Below are 8,203 nucleotides of genomic sequence, written 5' to 3'. Positions count from 1 at the left end.
CTCCTGGAATTTGCTCAGATTCATGTCCTCTGAGTCAGTGATGCTATTTAACCATCTCATCCTCTGCCACCCTCTTCTTTTGCCTTCAGTCTTTCCCAGCATCAGGGTCTTCATCACTAATATATCCCAGAACTCTTTTTCCAAGTGGATTGAAGCCGTGGATTATTCACTACCCAGCCCTCCAGGTAGTCAATACCTAATGACCCCGATTGGATTGCAAGAGTGGGTCAGATTCTTGGTTATAAGTAACAAAACCCACTCTGGCTAATTTAAACAGAAGAGAAATTTACTAAATGATATTGGGTGGCTCACAACCTCTCTGGGGAGGTCAGAACATTGAGCTTAGAGGCCACACAACAGGAATGATGCCTGAGTTATGCTTCTGGGCAACCCCCTATGTGACCGACACTGGTCACACACCCAGTCCAGCAACTGGGGCATCCTATCCACTGGGCCTTTGAGAATGGGGTGCTCCTTTTCCACATCAACAGAGTGAACTCCACATCTGGCTGGCTCTCCTAGCACAGCTTCTCCATCTATGTCTGCAAATGATTCGATCACTTTCCTCCCTACTCAGTATAGTCCAGGGGCCAGCAGCATCAGCATTGCCTGGGTGATTCAGATGCACAGCAAAGGTTGAGAAGCTCTAGTCTGAGAGCATCTGTCCTGGTGTGAGACAACTCAGTGGCATAGTCCCCGCCCTGCAATGTCATCAGAGTACTGTCCCTCCTCACCGAGAAACACAACACTCAGAACATAGGACTCAGGTGCTAAACAGGCAAAGGTAACGAGAGGAGGTGAGGAAAGTTAAGGGCACTTAATTCTATGATTGAAGAAAATAGTATAACTCCAAAGTGCTAAGGCTGATTTTTTTCAACCAAAAATATAGAGAGATTTTGTTTGTATACCATGGAGGGCTTTAATTCATCATATCTGGTCCTTTAACCAGAAGAACTGGGAACAACATGGATCTTTTGTTTTTCTACCCTCAGAAAACTGCTTTTTATGCTTAATTTGACTCAGTTGCTACAATTGTCAACTAACCATAGGAAAATGGACTTAGAGAAGCAAAATTTTACCCTAAGTTTCCAAAAGAGATTTCAGCAGAGAGCAAAGAAAGAATGTTCTTTTTAAAAAAGTGAGTGAAAGTGAAGTCACTCAGTCGTGTCCGACTCTTTGTGACCCCATCGACTGTAGCCTACCAGGCTTCTCCGTCCATGGGATTTTCCAGACAAGAGTACCAGAGTGGGTTGCCATTTCCTTCTTCAAGGTCTTTTTAAAAACCACACACAAAAAAAGTATCTTGATCTGTTCCTTGCACTGAAGTGTTCAGAAAACAAAATAACTCACTCTCTATTCATAAGATCTTGAAATTCAAGAGAGTAAGAGGAAGAGGTTTGTGTTTCATTGTTTTGATTGTTCTTACTTTACCACTTTTATACCGAATTTTAATACAGAAGAATTTATAGTTGGGTTTTTGTTGTTGCTTTTTGTTTATTTTTTGAAGTATAGTTAGTTTGTAATATTGTATTAGTTTCAGGTGTACAGCAAAGTGATTCAATTATATATTTTTTCAGATTATTTTCCAGTATAGGTCATTATAAGATATTGAAGATCGTTTGATGTGCTACATAGTAAATCCATGTTGCTTATCCATTTTAGGTATAATGCTATGCTATGCTATGCTAAGTCACTTCAGTCGTGTCCGACTCTGTGCGACCCCATAGACGGCAGCCCACCAGGCTCCCCCGTCCCTGGGATTCTCCAGGCAAGAACACTGGAGTGGGCTGCCATTTCCTTCTCCAATGCATGAAAGTGAAAAGTGAAAGTGAAGTCGCTCAGTCGTGTCCGACTCTTAGCGACCCCTCGGATTGCAGCCTAACAGGCTCCTCCATCCATGGGATTTTTAGTATCTGTTAATCTGTATCTGTATCTGTTGATCTGTATCTGTATACAGTATCTGTATCTATATCTGTATCCAGTATCAGTATCTGTATCTGTAAACAGTATCTGTATCTGTATATAGTATCTGTATCTGTTAATCTCATACTCCTAATTTATCCCTCCCTGCTCCCTTTATGCTTTGGTAACCATAAGTTTGTTTTTTTGTTTGTGAATCTGTTTCTGTTTTGTAGAGTCATTTGTATTATTTTTTAGATTCTACATTTATGAAATATCTTATAATATTTGTCTCTCTCTTACCGACTGACTTCACTTAGTATGATGATCTCTAGGTCTAGTCACATTCTGCAAATGATAATATTTTGTTCCTTTTGATGGCTGAGTGATATTCTGTTGTATATAAACATCTTCTTAAGCCAGTCATCTGTTGTTGGGCACTTGGATTGTTTCCATGTTTTTACTATTGTAAATAGTGTTGCTATGAACACTAGGGTGAGTGTATATTTTCAAATTAGAGTTTTCATCTTTTCCAGATATATGCCCAGGCAGGAGTGAGATTGCTGGATCATACTGTCACTCTATTTTTAGTTTTTTAAGGATCCTCCACTTTGTTTTCTATAGAGTTGGCTGGTTCAGTTTACATTTTCACCTACAGCTATTGGTTTTGTTTGTTTGTTTTAGCATTTGAAACATGAGAAAGTCAGAAAATGGAGGGTTTTGTGATCCAAAAGTTAAACACAGCCTCGATGAGCATATTTTTTACTGTCACATAGAGATAGAAAGTAGATTAGCAGTTGTTAGAGACTGAGGGAAGTAGCAAACGAGGAGTGACTGCTAATGGGGATGAAGTGATAAAAATGTCCTGGAATTAGATAGTGGTGTTGGCTGGGCAACTTCGTGAAGATGCCAAACAAAAACAAACAAAAACCCACTGAATTGTATATTTCAAAATCATGAATTTTCTGGTACCTATAGCTCAATTTTAAAAAGGTAAAGCAAAATTTACAGGCATAAAAATATTAGGAACCTTGAGTATAAGTAAAAATAAATCTTAGGGGATTCCCTGACATTCCAATCGTTGAGATACTGCACTTCCACTGCAGGGGCTGTGGGTTCAATCCCTGATGAGGAAACTAAGGTCCCATATGCTGCGTGGTATGGACAAAAACAAAATAAAAATAAAATAAATAAGTAAATCTTAAAAGCAGTTGTGTAATAAAAGTTTCTTCAAGTCATGGGATTCAAATATTTGGACAAATATATGATATTGCTTATGCATGGAATCTAAAAAAATGGGTGCAAATGAACTTACTTACAAAATAGAAGTAGAGTCACAGAAATAGAAAACAAACTACAGTTTAAGTTTAAAAGTAGCTGTGTCTGTGCTACTCCCCCAGGAAAGCGGAGAGTAGAGCTTAGAGGAGACCAAATCAACACTCTTTAGGCATGAGGGTGCCGGGTCCCTCCTGCTCACTCTCAACAATGCTCATAAACAGAGAACAGAAGCAGAGAAAGATGGTCGGTGCTCAGCCCAGGCCAAACACAGAGCAGGGCAAAAATCTAGTAGTCTGATCTTTACAGGTAAGATGCTGCTGCTGCTGCTAAGTCGCTGCAGTCGTGCCCGACTCTGTGCGACCCCATAGATGGCAGCCCACCAGGCTCCCCCGTCCCTGGGATTCTCCAGGCAAGAACACTGGAGCGGGTTGCCATTTCCTTCTCCAATGCATGAAAGTGAAAAGTGAAAGTGAAGTCGCTCAGTCGTGTCCGACCCTTCGAGACACCATGGACTGCAGCCCACCAGGCTCCTCCGTCCATGGGATTCTCCAGGCAAGAGTACTGGAGTGGGGTGCTATTGCCTTCTCCCACAGGTAAGATGAAGGCCCCTGAAACCACAGACAGGACAGTATAAATACACCTCTGGATGTGACTTTGGGGGTGAGGAAGAGAAACCTCCACAAGGATTAGGACTGTGTTTTCTGCAAGCTGGAACATGAGAGGCTTAGCATCAGAAATGAAGTCACTTTGCTGAAAATCAGTAGAAGTATTTCTCATGCCCCTCAGTTCACAGAATGAGATCCACACTCAGCTGCATTTCTTTTTATTTTAGTAGAAACTGAAAATGATGAGACTATCCACAATCACTGGAAATGCACGAGAGTGTTCTTCTCCCAACACCCTCTGCTGAATTTGATATCTTTTCCACCCTTGTCAATCTGAAGTTTGATTTGCATTTCTTGGATTCCCCAGAAGACTGAATATCTTTTCATTAGTTTATTAGCCACTTGCACTTCCTCTTCAGTGAATTCCTATCCCTGTTTTTTGCCCTGTGTTCTAAGAGGTAAATCATCTCTTTCTTATTAATGTGAGAGTATTCTTTGTATTGAAGAGACAGTAATCTTTGCCTATGGAAAGTCTTTTCTTCCTGTTTGTCTTCTGACTTTGGTGACATTTTCACACTTAATTACTGGTTGCCTTTTTTTTTTCTTTAAAAAAAAAACTACTTTTTATTTTGTGTTGAGATATAGCCGATTAACAATGTTGTGATATTTTCAGGTGGACAGCAAAGGGATGCAGTCATCTATGTACATGTAGCCTTTCTCCTCCAAACTCCTCTCCCATCCAGTTTGCCACATGTGACTGAGCAGAGTTCCTTGTACTTTACAGTAGGTCCTTGTTGGTTATCCATTTAAAATATAGCAGTGGGTACCTGTCCATCCCAAATTCCCTAATTATCCCTTCCCCCATCTGGTTGTCTATCTTAAGACCTCTCCACCCCCACAGTTTCATAAGTATTCTAAGTTATCTTCTATTTCATATGCACATTTCTTCTATCTAATACACACACAGTCACACTCACATACATAGTTAGCTGATAGTTGGATAATCAGAACATCAGTCTACCTGTAATTGATATGCAGGTACTTGGCCAGGAGGGCCGGGGAAGCAGACTCATTGTATCCAGAGTTTACATCATCCTCCTGTCCAGCATCACATCTGACATGAACTAAGTATCAAAGTCAGCTGCTAAATTCTGCCTTCTATTGGGTTGGCCACAAAGTTCGTTCAGGTTTTTCCATTAGATGTACAGAAAACCTGAATGAACTTTTTGGCCAACCAATACATTTTCCATCTCTGGTCTTCCTGTTACTTAAGAAGGAAGCAGAGGTGTTCCCTGAGCTGTCCCAATCCATCACGCTCACATCTCCAGAACCCACCACCCAAGCATCTCTGTCCACTCCTTCCATGGCCCTGTGGCCACCTCCTTGCTTCAGGCCACCATCATCTCACTGTGAATCTCTGCAGCCCTGGCCCCCCAGGCTCCTGACTCATCCTCTCCTGAGGCAGTCCCCATCAGGCAATGAGGAATCTTTCTAAATTGCAAACCCCACCTCCTCTCTTCCACAGCCCCCTGTTGGCTTCTGGATACAGTCAAAAACTCCCACACTCAGCTGAGACTGCCCTTCAGGATCCTGGCCTTTCTCTACTTACGAAAAGCAAAAAACTGCAGGCTCACTTCTCAAATTATGTCTCCTGGCTCCACACTCTGGCCAGAGAAAACTAAAGTCCTTCAGAAGCACCAAGCTTTCTTTTCCAGAGATCTCAACCTTCTTGGCTATGTCCTCCCTCACCTGCTAAAAAGTGAAGACACACCTATCCACCTCCTGCCTCTGGGTGATTCTGATTCAGGAGGTCAGATGCGATCCCCGTGACCACATCCTACAGGCGACTTCTTCATCCAGGGTGCAGAAACACTGCTTTTAGCCTGCAGGCTGTAAGCATGTTATTCCCTCTGCCAGGAATCCTCTTCTACCTCCTTCAACCCCAGCCCCCGCCTCACCACTGGGCATCCCCTCTGTTCTTTGAAGTCATAGCTGAGAGGCTTCTTCCTCCAGGAACTTCCCTTGACCTCTCAGGTGAGGGGGTCCCCTCTGAACTCCCCCAGCCCCTGGCATTCCCCGATTCAAGTATGTATCCCCCTATAATAAAACCACTGGATTTCTTCCACCCCAGTCTCTTCCACCCCAGACTCTGAGTTTGGAAGAAACAAGGATGTTCCTGCACGGGGCAGAAACTCGACACATGGTAGGCATTTAGTAAATGTTTGCTATAAAAAAAAAAAAAAAGAATGAGCAAATAAATGGATGAAAAGATGGCTGTGGCCCTTTTCAAGACAGGAACTGCTCAGCCCAGCCAATGGGGAGATGAGCAGTCTGGCCTGTAGAGGGCACCAGGCTGCTTTTGAATCTCCAGGTTCAGGCCCTGGGAGTCGGCACTGCTGTCAGTCAGAGAGGTGCCCAATGCTCACTGGTCATTTCGCAGCACTGAAGATTAAGTAGGAGGTGTTTGCCTCCAGCCAATGTATATAAACTGCGTGTTCACCCCTCACTCCTAACAGGTACCACATTCCATGACTTACAATGAAAACTGCCGTAACTGTACCAGCCATTGGCTGGGTTTCTGTTCCCAGATGGGGATGTGAGAGGGGAAAAGAGAGAGAGATGGAAGGAAGGTAAGAAGGGAGAGAGGGAAGAGTTTCTATTAAAACTGCTCATCTTGGAGAAGCAGAGGAAATTACTCTGTATGTCTCCAAGCTGACTTTTTGCTCTCTCTCCCTATCGTTCTCTTTCTCTCTCTCCCTCTCTCCAACCTTTTATTCTGGGGAAGAACAAAATCTAAGAGTGCACTGGAAAAGCATCTAAAAGCAGGATATGGAAGGAATTTTTTTCTTTCCTGGAATCAGCAGCAACTGCAGCCTCGGGACCCTGCTGGAGCCCCTGCTCCGATCAGCCAGCCGTCTGTGAGCAATGATTACTTCGTGCTATCTGCACTCTGCTCAACCATCACACCTACCAGCTCAGAGCATCTCGCAGCCCCTAACTTCAGCAATCAGAGCATCAGCAGCTTCTGTGAACAGGTCTTCCTCAAGCCTGAGGTCTTCCTGGCCCTGGGCATCATCAGCCTTCTGGAAAATATCCTGGTCATCCTGGCTGTGGTCAGGAATGGCAAACTGCAATCCCTCATGTACATCTTTCTCTGCAGCCTGGCCATGGCTGACATGCCGGTGAGCGTGTCCAATGCCCTGGAGACTCTCATGATCCCCGTGGTCAACAGCGACTACCGGACCTTCAAGGACCAGTTCATCCAGCACATGGACAATGTCTTTGACTCCATGATCTGCATCTCCCTGGTGGCCCCCATCTGCAACCTCCTGGCCATTGCAGTCAACAGGTACACCACCATCTACATACTTCGCTACCACAGCATCATGACCGTGTTGTGGAAGGTGCTGGCCCTGATTGCGGCCATCTGGCTGGGCTGCAGGGTCTGCAGTGTGGTGTTTGTCATCTACTCCGAGAGCAAGATGGTCATCGTGTGCCTGATCACCATGTTCCTTGTCATGCTGCTGCTCATGGGCACCCTCTATGTGCACGTGCTCCTTTTCACCCTGCTTCACATCGAGCACATCGCTGCACAGCTGCCTGCCAATGGGGTGGCCCATTGGCCAGCAGCACTTGTGTATGGAGGGGGCAATCGCCATCACCAGCCTGCTGGGGGTCTCCATCTTCTGCTGGGCCCCCTTCTTCCTCCACCTCGTCCTCATCATAACCTGCCCCACCAACCCCACTGCATCTGCTACACTGCCCACTCCAACTCCCACCTGGTCCTCATCATGTGCACCACCATCATCAACCTGGTGATCTATGCTTTCCGGAGCCTGGAGCTGCGCAACACCTTCAAGGAGATGCTCTGCAGCTGCAATGGCATGAATGTGGGATAAGACATGGGGCCATGGGAAGAGTACTCACTCTGGTCACCTTCGACCCTCCAGCCAGCCCAGGTGTTTAGCAGAAAGGGAGAAAACTACTTAAAAGACATAAAAAATGTGTTATTAGCCATGATCCTCTGTGTCTTTTGTTTTTAAGCCTGCAGAGAGCATTTTGAAAGAGAAACATGGATATAACAGGCTCTCTGAAAGGATGCCCATTGTGCGATTGTGTTAAGTCGCTTCAGTTGTGTCCGACTCTTTTGTGATCCTGTGGACTATAGCCCACCCGGCTTCTCTGTCCATGGGATTTTTCAGGCAAGAATACTGGAGTGGGTTGCCATTTCCTCCTCCAGGGGATCTTCCTGACCCAGGGATCTGACCTGTGTTTCCTGTGTCTCCTGCATTGCAGGCAGATTCTTTACCCACTTAACCATGGGTAAGTCACAAACTCTGATTTCTTGAATAGTCACTGGTAGGGGGGAGGACCTGTGGGGACCACTCGGGTGCTGTCTGAATTCATTTTCATGCATCCAG

The 8,203-nt window shown here is 44.8% G+C and overlaps 1 pseudogene; it reads left to right on the top strand.

Annotated features, from left to right (window-relative positions):
- The first annotated feature begins 6,599 nt into the window (after positions 1-6,599).
- On the top strand, positions 6,600-7,681 carry LOC129625000 (melanocortin receptor 3-like; annotated as a pseudogene).
- The last annotated feature ends 522 nt before the right edge of the window (positions 7,682-8,203 follow it).

This window comes from Bubalus kerabau, chromosome 13, assembly GCF_029407905.1.
Source record: "Bubalus kerabau isolate K-KA32 ecotype Philippines breed swamp buffalo chromosome 13, PCC_UOA_SB_1v2, whole genome shotgun sequence".
Taxonomy (NCBI): Eukaryota; Metazoa; Chordata; class Mammalia; order Artiodactyla; family Bovidae; genus Bubalus; species Bubalus kerabau.
The sequence above is the reverse complement of the archived record's forward strand: the minus strand, read 5'-3'. Positions and strand labels throughout refer to the sequence as shown.